Genomic DNA, 15,087 nt, shown 5'->3' with positions numbered 1-15,087 from the left:
GAACTTAATTGCATATGCTTGTTTGGAATCCTTGTTGCATCTATCTTCCTCTGTTTGTGTTCTCCTTGATTCACGTATTCTTTGATGTAGCTTTGAACTTGTCTTGATGCGTTGTGCCTTTTAACTTCGGATTTCGAGTCCATACTTAGAGAAATTGTTGATTCAGTTTTTCTCTTCTTTGACAGTGATCACAGCCAATTTTGAGATTTTTATAAAAATTACTGTTGAATAGATACATACTTATCTATATATGAAATCTTGAAGATTTCTTATACAGTTTAATAACTATTTATCTCTAATATCTTGCCTGTACTTTTACTGGTTTACGGAACTACATTTACCTTAAATTACAATTTGGCTTTCTTGTAATTTTATTATAGTTCCAATGCACATCTTCATTTAATTATGTATTTGGGGTATTTTTCAAAATTTTGGAAAGAAAGAATCTTTCATTTTTATCTCGGTTGAGTTTCGTTTGATAAGCTTTACTTAACTTGTTTTGAATTGAGTTTGATTTAGCATGCTAAATGGTTTATGCCATTGTTGTTCTTTTGAAAGTGTTAGACTCATAGCTTTCTTCCTATGAACGGACTAAATTCTCTATTAAACCTTCCATCTCTATGAGTGTCATACTTGACTTTGTTTTTAACTAAACTTTTACATCTTGTGAACATTACCATTGATCTTGGTTTGTCCTCTCTTGTGAACCTCATCCTTATGTGAGTCAGTTTGATTCGTTTCAAATTAGTGCATCGTTTATTCTCTCATTATCTCTACAAGAGTTTTTAGTCAAAGATTTATCGTTGAGAAATTACTAATGATTGAGTTGTCTTTTTCTATAACTTTTGTATTCTTTTGGATTAATTGAAAGATTATTTGATGTCTCATGCCTAGTGGATCTTGTTTGAACTACTTTGGTTTAAGATCCTTTCTTGCAAGGCTTGACTCCTTTTTAGTACATCTTAAACTTCTTGAATGTTCTTCTGAGGTGGTGATTTCAAGAACACTTTTAGAATCTTGTTTTGAACATTTTAAAAAAGTTTTGAATTCTCTTGTAAGAAGTTTTAAACGGAATTTATTTTCTGTTGCTTGATTGAGATTGAAACCATTGTTCAATTCTTGACAAAATTGTTTGAGTTGACATGCGCTATTTTAAATGAGGTTTTGAAAAGTTTCCTTGTTTAATGGAAACCTGTTCGTTTGTAACGCACCACTTGTTTCCTTACCAATTGTAAGCAAATTTTTACCTCGGAATTTCTTTTCTAAAGAGAATTTAACTTCCTCTTTCGTCCTTGCTATAAATGTCATATACGCTTGTTTGAATATGGACTTTGAGAATTTTTGAACAAGCATTTGATTTTTCTTCCGAGTCTTCTGAACTACTTTTGGGTTAAGATTGTGCACCTAACTGTCTTTCTAAAATAGTTGAAGAAATATTTTTGCTCTCAGCTAAATCTGTGTACAGTTGTTTTTAAAATTCTACATGATCTGTTTCCAACATGAAGTTGTATTACAACAAAGCCACATTTATACTTTTGTTGCTCTCTTGAAGAATGTTCATTACTTGACTTTCTTCTAAACTGCGATGTGATTTTTCTGCAAATTTTTTATTCCTTTATGAACAATGTATTTGGGAGTATTTCTAATCATGCTCTTGAGTTTTGTGAGCTTTGTCTTGGGTCTGAGATATTCTTTTCTGTAGACCTTGCACTTCTTCGACTTAGCTTGGATTTGTTTCAAAATAATGCGCTGAATTTTCTTCTTATTGGTCCTGTTGGATTTCTTTGATACAAGGGTTATCTTTGAAGTTGTCAATCGATTTATTTCTAGCAAACTTCATTGGTTGAGTGTCTTTGTTACCTGGATTGGATGCATTTTTCCAAATCTATGAGTATTATTCTTGACATGTGTTTTTCCTTTTTGAATCTGGTACCCTTCTGAGTAGACTCGAGAATTGTTTTGATATCACGTGCGACTTGTAGACGTAGTAACGCAATGCGTTCGTTCCTTAAGACGTGATATGTGTATATAGAAGGTGAAATGGTAGGTGTACCAATATTTTGAGTTGTGGGTGTTTTATCCCTTGCAAACGTGTTTGTGGTTGTTAGGCTTATGATCGAATATGGGGATTGTAAAGTGCTTGATGGAGTTGGAAAGTCGAACCTTTGAGGTTGAGATGAGATTAGTGCGCGGATGTTGAGCACGTTGTTATAACCTCATCCTGTTTTATAACCTTCAATGCCTTGCCTTACTACCAACCTGTTCTGGTAGCCTTTATGTCACATTGATTACCACCTTGTTTTGTGAACGCATATCTTGGTTTGCACCCTATTTTATTACCTCAAGTTTTTGTAAAGTCTTGAGATTATGTGACCTTGTGCATTGAGCCTATCATATAACGTTTGCCCTGCAATCACACTCCTATCTTTGAATCCTTATGCATACGACCACCCGAGTATTTGAAAACCGTATATATATTTATATTTTGAGATATTTTTTCTTCTCCCTTAAATATGTTCAAGAGTGAACTGTTATGAAATTTCTTTCGTTTTGTATCAATTTTCGAGGACGAAAATTTTTTAAGGTGGGTAGGATGTAAGGCCCAGAACTTTTGAAAAGTCTTATTATGATCAAGTCTCAAATCATATAGTTATTTATAGCCTTAACTTCGGAAATCATTTTATTAAAGATAATTAAAGCAAGTTTTGATTTATTGAATTTGAGACGAGTTATGATCTTTATATAATTTTATAATTATTGCGTTGTATTCTATGTTTAGATTATAAATTTGGCAGTCATGAAATAATAGGAGTTTTACATGATTTGGGTTAGATAAGTAATATTTTAAATCTTAATACTGCTATTTTGGAAAATGAGGAAATTAAGTATATTAATTTTAATTATTTGATTTGAATATTTTATTGAAAACAAATTGTAAAATTGATTAGCAAATGGTATTTTTCTATATGCAAGTAGTGTTGGATTTAATTTGGGTTTCAATTACTATATCATTCCCAATTTTATGTGAAGTTACCAAATTGCCCTTAACCCTAATTTACACCTCACAGCACCCTTATTTTACTTCACCACCCTTAGCCGCCAAAATCCTAATCTGATTGCCCACTCCTCAAACCCTACAGCAGTGACACAAACCCTTCTCCCTTCTAAAATCAATTCGCAGCAATACCGGAGAAAAGAAACAAAGAGAGAAAGAGAGGCCTGAGGGGGGAGTACAGGAGGTCGGAGGAGGAGGGGACGGGGGACCTTCGCAGCCACCGGCCAACGTCACGCCACCTTCATCGCGCGTTACTACTGGCCTGGTACCACCACTGCCAACGCGTCCTTACCCAGCTGCGTTCTGTCACCCATCAACCATTTCGTCGCTGGAGTAGTATCACGAAGGCGAGAGAGAGAGAGAGAGAGATCGAAACAGAGAGGCGCACGAAGAGAAGCTCGCGGCTAGCCTTGTCAGCGCTGCTGTTGCCGCCGTGAGTCGCGACCAAAGGGGGAGCGAGATACCAGGAGAGAGGGGATCGTGCTCTGCTGCAGCCGATTCGGTCTTGCTGCCTCCACGGCTGGGGGCTGTCTCTGTCACTGTCACCGGCGAGAAGGAGAGAACCGTGCGGGAGGAACAGAGCGCGATGGAGAAGCCAGCTCCGCCACTGCCTTTCACTGCCGCCACATGTTCCTTCGCCACTGCTAGAAGGGAGTTGCCGGAACCCTCTGCCACCAGGAGCCAGTATCTAAGCTGCCCAGGAAACCACCATTAGAACCACCGCGGTGTTGGGTAAGCTCTCCCCTATTTCTGCTTCCTTGTTCTGCCAGTTTATTTCTACCTTGGAGCTTGTCACTGAAATTGTTTGTATGGGATGAGGTGATTATTGTAAATTTCTTGCCGCTGCTGCCGTTGGAATCACGGACCAAGGTGGTGGGAAGGCCTTTTTCTCTTGCTGCTATAATCATCCTTACTGCTGCTGCTGTTTTGTTCGTTAATTTAGTGAGTATCTCACGTTTTGAAAACCCCTGCTTTAGCATCCGGTTGTGTTTGGTTAAAGACCTTGAGGCTTGGTAATGTAGGTTCGAGCTCTGATGTTTGCGTGTCGCATAGGTGTTGCTAAGGCTGTTGTGCCACCCCTTTTATTGCAGTAAGTGTTCTTATCTCGGGACCCTCACCAATTGTTTTCAGTTATGAGTTTTGATATTTTCCGCGTTATTGATATGTTAGGAGGTAGTAACTGAGCTTATATGTGGCGTTGAGGCTGTTTTTACTATTAAGAAAAAACATGCGGAGCCGGGATTTTGATTGTTGATTTCGGGTCGAGGCGGAAAGGATTCTATGACGCGTTTGGGCCATGGTTTTGCGTTTTGAGGTAGGGGCGCTTTCCGAAAACTATAGTTTGTTATTGGAAGTATTACATATGGATACTGATGTGAGATATGGTGTATTTAGTGATTGCATCTGCCTTATGTATTATTTGATTGACTTGAATGATTATGGATGTTTGTTTGGCTGAATTGTTGTGTGGTTTTGTGAAACGAGATGCTTTTGAAGTTGATTCTTTTAAAGCTTTGAAATCGGGTTTAATCCGTTGTGAATTGATTCTAGTTGAGTTAATTTTCTGGATAATGTGGAAAGTAGAACGCACTGTTGAATTCAGCTTGGTTTAATTTAATTGACTTGGTTTTGGACAAATGATTTGTTATTGAGCCATTTCTTTAAAGCTTTGGAAATGAGTTAAAACGGTTGATATTGAATTGATTTTGAAATGGTTTCCTTGAGATATGCCACTGAGGCGACTGTTGGATTTAGCTTGCTTTTGAATTGATTTCTGGTTTTGAGATGTTGAAAAGGAATGAGAAACGGTTTAGTTGGGAACCGAACCGGGTGGCAAAAGTCCAAGTTTTAGGGGAGGTGCTGCCGAAATTTCTACAAAATCCTAGTCTTGTTTGAAAAGTTATTTAAAAAGGGTTGGATTTGAGAAGTTGTATTATTTGATTTATTAAGAGAATATTGATGTTTTCAAGCTTAATTTATTTAGTGAACTTTATGCCTTGAGTTCGACTTATTTAGTGAACTATTTTTATTGTTTGGATCACTGAAGGAAAGAATGACGCTCTAGTATTGATTTCAATATAAAAAGGAACTTTTAGTGATTTCAAAGGAATCTAGACTTTTGATTGAGTAATTAAGTTTGAGGCATTTTGGAAGAGTTAGAAAAATGGGTTCCAAAAAGAAACCTGAAAGTGGTTTGATTCAAATGAACCGGTTCCATTTCAAATGAGTTGATTTTTGGACCGGGTTGGAACTTGTGATTTTGTATGGCCGGTTTTATAGTAAATTCAGTTTTATTTACCTGAACCAAGAATTTATGATTTTAAGAGTTTGAATGAATTTTAAGGAATTGATATAGGTTGACCTTCCCTAAAGACTTGGGACTCTGCCAAGGAACCTTTGTTATAAAATTCCATTGTTGGATGGATGATTTTGAATGCTTTGAAATAAATCCTTAACTTGCCATGGTTTTGGAAGTTTTGGAAAGAGAATGCCGAGAGTGGCTTTGTTTTAAAAAGGAAACTTACTTTGAGTAAATTTGGCTTATGAGCCTGAGATGATTTGAAAATGAGATCTTCAAAGCCAAGGCTGAAAAGAGTTGAAACTTGATTTCAAAGTGAGATGAATTGAGAAAAAGTGATTTATGGCTTAAATGCCGATTTTATGAATTGATGATGTTGAATGTGGAAGTGCTGTTTTGTTGTGAGTCGGAATGGCTGTGTATGATTATAAATATTGGTTGGTTCTGGATTGAATCATGAGCCGGAATGGCTGTGTATGATATGAATATTGGCTGGTTCTGGACTGAACCGTGAGCCGGATGGCTGAGATGGATGTTGATCCATGGATGAGATTGAATGCATGTATATGCTGAACCATTGATAAATGTGAATGTTGCACTTCCACTATTGGAGATAAGAGTTTCCCTGGGAGAAAGCAGTGGCTAGCCATCACGTGCTCTAGGTTGAGACTCGAAGCTCTTTTGACCCTATGTCTAAGTGTGGCCGGGCACTGTGAAAGTCCCGGATGAGTTCGCCCCCGTAAATATTCACCAGTGAGGGTGATGGATATGGATCATGATTATGATGAGTATAACTCGAGTTGGGGATGCGCGATAGAGGGACAGTCCAATGGTTAGCTACCAGGACTTGTCGGGTTGGCTCTATAACCGACAGATGATATCATCAGCCACTAGGGACAGGCATGCATCATATGCATCTATGTGACATTGTTTGGGTGCGCATATTATACTTGGTTTGCCTTTGTAATTATTTGCTAATTGTCCTACTTGCAATAACTGTTTGTTTGTGCATGCATCTTCCTATTTGTGTTTGCTACTGAGACTCTGTTGGACTGTGGTGATTGGTTGATGGTTGGATTGTTTGGGCCTAGGGACGTGGTTGGAATGAAATGTTAGATGGTTGATTTCTGTTTTGTGTTTCTAGTTTGGAATAAAATATAAAAGGCTATTTTGGTTCGGTATAGATAAACCTTTTTGAAAGGCTTTCGATGTTTTGAGAATTAAATGGTTCCTCTTTCGGAAAAGGATTTCAGATTTCTCTTTTATTGTAAACCGTTGTTTTTGAAAAGAGGCATAAGACGGTTATTAATCACTGGTACAGTTTATCTTCACGTATCCTTTTACAGTAATTCCCAAAAACCCTCTACTGAGAACCCTTTTGAGGATGATGTTCTCACCCCCTACATTTTTCCCCTTTCAGGATATGGGCGCTGAAGTCACGAAGAGTTTATTTAATTGTTGTTGTGATGTTCTATATTGCTTTAGATTGTTACTTATTGTACCCTTGCCTTTATCTTGATATATTCTGTAAGAGGGATAGGAATTATATTGGATAATGCTTGTAATATTATTTATATATATATGTATATATATGGATGTACTCTTTATGAGTCTTTGTAAGTTGTATGATATCTATGGATGTACGTTATCGAATGAAGTATTTTGGGAGCGATATTGCAGTAAAAAATTTTAAACAGGCTCATATTTTAGTATTAAATATTATAAGTGTTGTCGTAATGTCCGAGCTATCAGAGTCGCGCAGTCGGAAGCGTGAGCTTTGGTAGTTAGGGTGTTACAACAAATGGATCCCTTATTTGGAAGCAGAACTTGCAAGAATTAAAAGGTCTAAATGCACCTAGATTAGCAACCAATGTGAATTGGACAGTGTCAAGATCAACTCCTACAATAGTTGGTGATCCCGATTCATTGATGGTTGGAATTTATGGTCCTGTTGTAGTTATTAGTCTAAATAGAAGAAATGGTAAGCTTTTGTGGTTAACCTATTTGAATCATCATCCTCTAGCACTTATCACCATGTCTGGAACATACTACAAAGGGTTAGTACATGAATAATATATGTTTGCTGCTATTGTATTTTTGGATTCCATCAGTGATATTATTTTAATAAGGTTTTGTTTAATTATTCTTGAAGTTTTATAATTTTCTCCAATTTTCAATGAAGACCTTTATAATTTAAACATTTCTAGTTTAATTTTTTTATTGAATAAAGAGTTTTCAATAAGGTCCTTTTTTATTGTGATTAAGTCCCTATCTTTGTACAATTTATTGTCTAATGTAGGAATTTAATTACAAAAATTTTAAATTAAAAGTCTAGTTGAAATAAAATTATTTATATCCTATAAGCATTATGTTAGGTGTGTTTAATATGTAGATCTTTTTCTTCTTCTAGCTGTGTTTGGTGATCATCGCATCGGGGTTCTGGGGAAATTATATATATATTTTCATTTCTTAATTATGAAGGTGAACTTACCCTTTATACTGAGTTACTGACCATATGAATAGTATAGTCAAATTTTCCTTCCCATCTAGTTGACCAAATCTTAATATCTTATCACACAAGGAGTGAGAGTGAAGTAAAAAATTGGACTGCTGATTGATGCTAAAAGCCAAAATTAAAATATTTATCTGTGTTTCGCACAGCTGTATTTAACATTGATTCATCTACATAACTGTGAAGGGCGAATTTCATATTTTAATGCTTGTCGTCTATGGTGATAGCAGCTAGAAGTGATAAATTGAGACATCAAGATGTCTTACAGCAGAAGGGGATCTGATCCACCACCGCAGAGGTGGATACTGCAGACTCAGACTGCTGGGAATTTGGGGGCAGACCCAATCTTGGACAGTGAAGTGGTGCCTTCCTCACTAGTTCAGATAGCTCCCATTCTTTGTGTTGCTAATGAAGTAGAGGCTAGCAACCCAAGGGTTGCTTGTCTTTGTAAGTTTCTTTTGTATTGTATTTTCTTCGTATATCTACGAGTGAACTTTATTTGACATAGTGCCATTTTTTGGTTGGTTCGATTTTGAATACAGGTAGATGAAGCAAATACAATACAGGTAGATAAAGCAAATGCCAGAGCAGTTAAAGAGCGTGAGACAGCACAGAAAGCCATTGAAGAAGCACTGCCAGTTATTAAAGAGACTCCTGTTCTAGTTCAAGACTCAGCAAAGATTAAAGAAGCAACACCAGGTTCTTTCTCTTTTTTTTTTGGATTAAATTTAATTGTGAGTAATCACTAAGCCTCAAAAGTTCCACCGCATTAGAGCTCAAACTTCAGGTGATTCAGATAGAACTGTGAGATATATAATTTTGCTATACATGTTTGGTTTATGTTGATGATCACTAATATGAATGTTAATGTTTATACTCTATACAAGGTTCAACAAAAATTGAAGGGATTCCTGAGAAAATAGATTCCAAGGATGATAACTTAGTATTTGTTGCTGGTGCTACTGCTAGAGTTGGTTCAAGAACTGTTAGGTACATTTGTTAGTACATTTGTTAGTACTCTTCAATTTACTTATTCTTTAAGAAGAAACTTCTTTTCTTTACAATGTTGACTATTGATAGTTTCATTTCAGAGAGCTTATAAAACTTGGAGTTAAAGTAAGAGCTAGAGTGAGGAGTGCTGAGAGAGCTGGTCTACTAATCAAGATACAGGTTCTATCTTATGTGTAACACCCTAACTACCAAAGCTCACGCTTCCAGCTGCGCAACTCTGATAGCTTGGATATTACGACGACTGACGTTAGGATTTTTGCTAGTAAAGAATTTTATAAAGTCGTGTTGTAAGTATAGATTCTGAACCAACAGAAATCCCTTCGTACAAACGTTTTGGTTGTCACAAGTAACAAACCCTTTTTAAAATTGATAACCGAGTATTCAAACCTCGGGTCATCTTCTCAAGGAATTGCAGGGAGGTATGTTCTTATTATTGGTTATGGGTTTTGTAAATTGGGGTTTTGAAAGTGAGGAATGATGAGCGGATATTTTATACGCTTTTTGGGGGTAATTTCATGTAGATTTTAGTATGTTTTAATTAGTTTTTAGTAGAATATTATTAGTTTTTAGGCAAAAATCATATTTCTGGACTTTACTATGAGTTTGTGTTTTTTTTTGTAATTTCAGGTAATTTCTGGCTGAATTTGAGGGAGCTGAGCAAAAATCTGAGTTAGGCTGAAAAAGGACTGCTGATGCTGTTGGATCCTGACCTCCCTGCACTCGGAATGGATTTTTTGGAGCTACAGAAGTCCAATTGGCGCGCTCTCAATGGCTTTGGAAAGTAGACATCCAGGGCTCTCCAGCAATATATAATAGTTCATACTTTGCGCGAAGATAGACGACTTAACTTGGCGTTGAACGCCAAGTACATGCTGCTGTCTGGAGTTAAACGCCAGAAACACGTCATGATCCGGAGTTGAACGCCCAAAACATGTTATAACTTGAAGTTCAACTCCAAGAAAAGCCTCAGCTCGTGGATAGCTTTAGTCTCAGCCCCAGCACACACCAAGTGGGCCCCAGAAGTGGATTTCTGCACCAATTATCTTAGTTCACTCATATTCTGTAAACCTAGGTTACTAGTTTACTATTTAAACAACTTTTAGAGAGTTATCTTGTACCTCATGACATTTTCAGATCTGAATTATACACTTTGATGGCATGAGTCTCTAAACTCCATTGTTGGGGGTGAGGAGTTCTGCAGCGTCTCGATGAATTAATGCAATTGTTTTTATTTCTCCATTCAAACGTGTGTGTTCCTATCTAAGATGTTCATTCGCGCTTAATTATGAAGAAGGTGATGATCCGTGACACTCATCACCTTCCTCAATCCATGAATGTGTGTCTGACAACCACCTCCGTTCTACATCAGATTGAATGAGCTTCTCTTAGATTCTCTAATCAGAATCTTCGTGGTATAAGCTAGATTGATGGCGGCATTCATGAGAATCCGGAAAGTCTAAACCTTGTCCGTGGTATTCCGAGTAGGATTCCGGGATTGAATGACCGTGACGAGCTTCAAACTCCTGAAGGCTGGGCGTTAGTGACAGACGCAAAAGAATCATTAGATTCTATTCCAACCTGATTGAGGACCGACAGATGATTAGCCGTGCTGTGACAGCGCATTTGGACCATTTTCACTGAGAGGATGGGAAGTAGCCATTGACAACGGTGACACCCTACATACAGCTTGCCATGGAGGGAACTTTGCACTTTTCCATGGATGGAATATTACATTACAGGAATAAATCTGACAAAGCATCTCCAAAACTCCAACATATTCTCCATTACTGCATAACAAGTATTTATTTTATGCCCTTTTCCTTTTCTTCACTAAACTTGAAAAACACTGTTGTTGGCATCCTGACTAAGAATAATAAGATAAACATAGCTTGCTTCAAACCAACAATCTCCGTGGGATTCGACCCTTACTCACGTAAGGTATTACTTGGACGACCCAGTGCACTTGCTGGTTAGTTGTGCGGATTGCAAAAAGTGTTATTGCAATTTCGTGCACCAAGTTTTTGGCGCCGTTGCCGGGGATTGTTCGAGTTTGAACAACTAAAGGTTTATTTTATTTCTTAGATTAGGAATAATTTATTTTTATTGTTATAGAGTCATTAAATCCTGATAGGATAGTTTCTTTTCAAAAATTTCTTTTCAAAAACATTATTTTTCTTAATTAATTGCTAATTTTCGTGAGTTTAGTGTCTTGTTCTAAGTTTGGTGTTAATTGCATATTTTATATTTTTCTTTAAATTTTCGAACTTGTGTTCTTTGTTCTTCATTGATCCTCAAGTTGTTCTTGTTTATTTTTCTTGTTTGATCTTGAGTTTTTTCTTGTTTTGTGTCTTTTCTTGTTTTTCTTGTGCTTTTTCAAAACATTAACTTTCAAAAATTTATACTTTTATCCATAATATAATACATCTTTAAAATCTACACTGAAGTTATTGCCTAATTGGCTGGAACATTAGTAGTTGTTCTTGATAATTGGGTATCTTCTTTGGAATATTTTTCAAAAATAATTTTTCTTTGATTGAATCTTGTGCCAAACTCTTAGTTTGGTGTTTCCTTGTTAATTTTTCTTTAAATTTCGAAAATTTGTCTTGGTTTTCTAAAAATTTTAAGTTTGATGTTCTTTCTTTTGTTCTTGGTGTTCTTGTGAATCTTCAAGGTGTTCTTGAGTCTTTCCTGTGTTTTGATCTTAAAATTTTTAAGTTTGGTGTTCCTTGGTGTTTTCCCTCCAAAATTTTCGAAAATAAGGAGCATTGGATCTAAAAATTTTAAGTCTTGTGTCTTTTGTGTGTTTTCCTCTTTCATCATAAAATTCAAAATTCAAAAAAAATATCTTTTCTAACTAATTTTGAACTACATTTTCGAAAATTTTATATAAAAATTCATATTTCAATTTCAAAATATTTTCAATTTCTTTTATTTATTTTGTTTTTATTTTATTTTATAAAATAATTTTTTTTATAAAATAAATAATATCAACATACATATCATCTCCTTGATTCCATCATGGAACTAAGTGGGAATGAACAGTCCAAGAGGACTCTGGGGTCATATGCTAACCCCACTACTGCTTCATATGGGAGTAGTATCTGTATACCCTCCATTGGAGTTAGTAGCTTTGAGTTGAATCCTCAGCTCATTATCATGGTGCAGCAAAACTGCCAGTATTCTGGTCTTCCACATGAAGAACTTACAGAGTTTCTGGCACAATTTTTATAAATTGCTGACACAGTGCATGATAAGGAAGTAGATCAGGATGTCTACAGATTATTACTGTTTCCATTTGCTGTAAAAGATCAAGCTAAGAGGTGGTTAAATAACCAGCCTAAGAACAGCATAAAAACATGGAAACAGCTGTCAGAAAAATTCCTGAATCACTATTTCCCTCCAAAACGGATGACACAGCTAAGGCTAAGCATCCAAGGCTTCAAACAAGGAGATAATGAATCCCTTTATGACGCCTGGGAGAGATACAGAGAGATGCTAAGAAAATGCCCCTCTGAAATGTTTTCAGAGTGGGTGCAATTAGACATCTTCTACTATGGGCTTACAGAAAAAGCTCAGATTTCTCTAGACCACTCAGCTGGTGGATCTATACATATGAGAAAAACAATTGAAGAAGCTCAAGAGCTTATTGATACAGTTGCCAAAAATCAGCATATGTACCTAAGCAGTGGACCTTCCATGAAAGAAGAAGCTAAAACAGTAACTGCTGAACTCAGTCCTGTGGATCAGGCTAATGAAATCAATCAGCAATTAGACTTTCTAACCAAGCAGCTAGCCGAATTCAAGGAAATACTACAGGAAACAAGAATGGCTAACAGGAATATGGAAGTACAGTTAAAGCAAACAGAGAGGCAACTGTCAAGGCAAATAGCAGAAGAATGCCAAGCAGTTCAATTAAGAAGTGGGAAAACATTAAATACCTCACTTCAAAGCAGCAGGAAGCTAAGAAATGAACAAATGGCTACTCAAAATCCCTCTGAGGACAATCAGAGCCCAGAGAGGAATAATGCTGGCGCTGAACGCCCAGACCATGCTTATTCCTGGCGTTCAACGCCAGAAACAAGCATGAATCCGGCGTTGAACGCCCAAAGGGAGCACAATTCTGGCGTTCAGACGCCAGTAACAAATAAGGAGTTGGCATCTAATGCCACTCCAGCTTCCACCCCTGGCATTCAAACGCCAATGGGGGATCAGTCACATACAAGTGCTGATAACAACCTTCCTAAAAAGGCTTCCCAACCCACTTCTGTAGGTAATAAACCTGCAGTAACTAAGGTTGAGGAATATAAAGCCAAAATGCCTTATCCTCAAAAACTCCGCCAAGCAGAACAGGATAAGCAATTTGCTCGCTTTGCAGACTATCTCAGAACTCTTGAAATAAAGATTCTGTTTGCAGAATCACTTGAACAAATACCTTCTTATGCTAAGTTCATGAAAGAGATCTTAAGTCATAAGAAGGATTGGAGGGAGACTGAAAAAGTTTACCTCACTGAAGAATGCAGTGCAGTCATTCTGAAAAGCTTACCTGAGAAGCTTAAAGATCTCGGGAGCTTTATGATACCATGCACATTAGAGGGTACTTGTACCAAGCAAGCTTTATGTGATCTTGGGGCAAGTATCAACCTAATACCTGCATCTACTATCAGAAAGCTTGGTTTGACTGAAGAAATCAAACCAACCAGGATATGTCTTTAACTTGCTGATGGCTCCATTAAATACCCATCAGGCGTGATTGAAGACATGATTGTCAAGGTTGGGCCATTTGCCTTTCCTACTGACTTTGTGGTGCTGGAAATGGAGGAGCACAAGAGTGCAAATCTCATACTAGGAAGACCTTTCCTAGCAACTGGCCGAACCCTCATTGACGTCCAAAAAGGGGAAGTAACCTTGAGAGTCAATGAGGAGGAGTTCAAGTTGAATGTTGTTAAAGCCATGCAACATCCAGACACCCAAATGACTGCATGAGTGTTGATATTATTGACTCTCTGGTAAGAGAGGTCAATATGGCTGAGAATCTCGAATCAGAGCTAGAGGACATCTTTAAAGATATTCAGCCTGATCTGGAGGAACCAGAGAGAATAGTAGAACCTCTGAAAATTCCTCAGGAAGAGGAGAAACCTCCTAAACCCAAGCTCAAACCATTACCACCATCCCTAAAATATGCATTCCTGGGAGAAGGTGACACCTTTCCTGTAATCATAAGCTCTACCTTAGAGCCACAGGAAGAGGAAGCACTAATTCAAGTGCTAAGGACACACAAGACAGCTCTTGGGTGGTCCATCAGTGATCTCAAGGGCATTAGCCCAGCCAGATGCATGCACAAGATCTTACTGAAGGGTGACGCCAAGCCAGTGGTTCAACCACAAAGGCGGCTGAACCCAGCCATGAAGGAGGTGGTGCAGAAAGAGGTCACTAAGTTACTAGAGGCTGGGATTATTTATCCTATTTTTGATAGCCCCTAGGTAAGCCCTGTCCAAGTCATCCCTAAGAAAGGTGGCATGACAGTGGTTCATAATGAAAAAAATGAACTGGTTCCTACAAGAACAGTTACTGGGTGGCGTATGTGTATTGATTATAGAAGGCTCAATACAGCTACCAGAAAGGATCATTTTCCTTTACCATTCATAGACCAGATGCTAGAACGACTGGCAGGTCATGAATACTACTGCTTCCTGAATGGATATTCAGGTTATAATCAAATTGCAGTAGATCCAAAAGATCAAGAGAAAACGGCATTCACATGTCCATCTGGAGTATTTGCATACAGATGGATGCCATTTGGCCTGTGCAATGCACCTGCAACCTTTCAGAGGTGCATGCTCTCAATTTTCTCTGATATGGTGGAAAAATTTCTGAAAGTCTTCATGGATGACTTTTCAGTATTTGAAGACTCATTCAGCTCCTGTCTTGACCATCTAGCACTTGTTCTAAAGAGATGCCAAGAGACTAACCTAGTTTTAAACTGGGAAAAATGTCACTTTATGGTGACTGAAGGAATTGTCCTTGGGCACAAAATCTCGAACAAGGGAATAGAGGTGGATCAAGCTAAGGTAGAGGTAATTGAAAAATTACCACCACCTGCCAATGTTAAGGCAATCAGAAGCTTTCTGGGGCATGCAGGATTCTATAGGAGGTTTATAAAGGATTTTTCAAAAATCGCCAAATCTCTGAGCAACCTGTTAGCTGCTGACA

General features: G+C 37.4%; 1 long non-coding RNA gene across 3 annotated transcripts; it reads left to right on the top strand.

Moving 5' to 3' along the window:
• Positions 1-7,747: 7,747 nt before the first annotated feature.
• Positions 7,748-10,099, top strand: LOC112796260 (uncharacterized). 3 transcript variants are annotated; one of them, XR_011880922.1, is made up of 5 exons: positions 7,748-7,835; positions 8,097-8,313; positions 8,409-8,565; positions 8,754-8,856; positions 8,958-10,099. It is a non-coding gene; the product is annotated as an uncharacterized lncRNA (long non-coding RNA). The 3 variants fall into 3 exon arrangements; XR_011880923.1 differs by lacking the exon at positions 7,748-7,835 and having other exon boundaries at positions 7,863-8,313; positions 8,958-9,296; positions 9,505-10,099; XR_003199066.3 differs by lacking the exon at positions 7,748-7,835 and having other exon boundaries at positions 7,838-8,313.
• Positions 10,100-15,087: the final 4,988 nt, after the last annotated feature.

Source organism: Arachis hypogaea, chromosome 4 (genome assembly GCF_003086295.3).
Source record: "Arachis hypogaea cultivar Tifrunner chromosome 4, arahy.Tifrunner.gnm2.J5K5, whole genome shotgun sequence".
In the NCBI taxonomy this organism is placed as follows: domain Eukaryota; kingdom Viridiplantae; phylum Streptophyta; class Magnoliopsida; order Fabales; family Fabaceae; genus Arachis; species Arachis hypogaea.
This window is presented reverse-complemented; position numbering and strand designations above follow the sequence as displayed.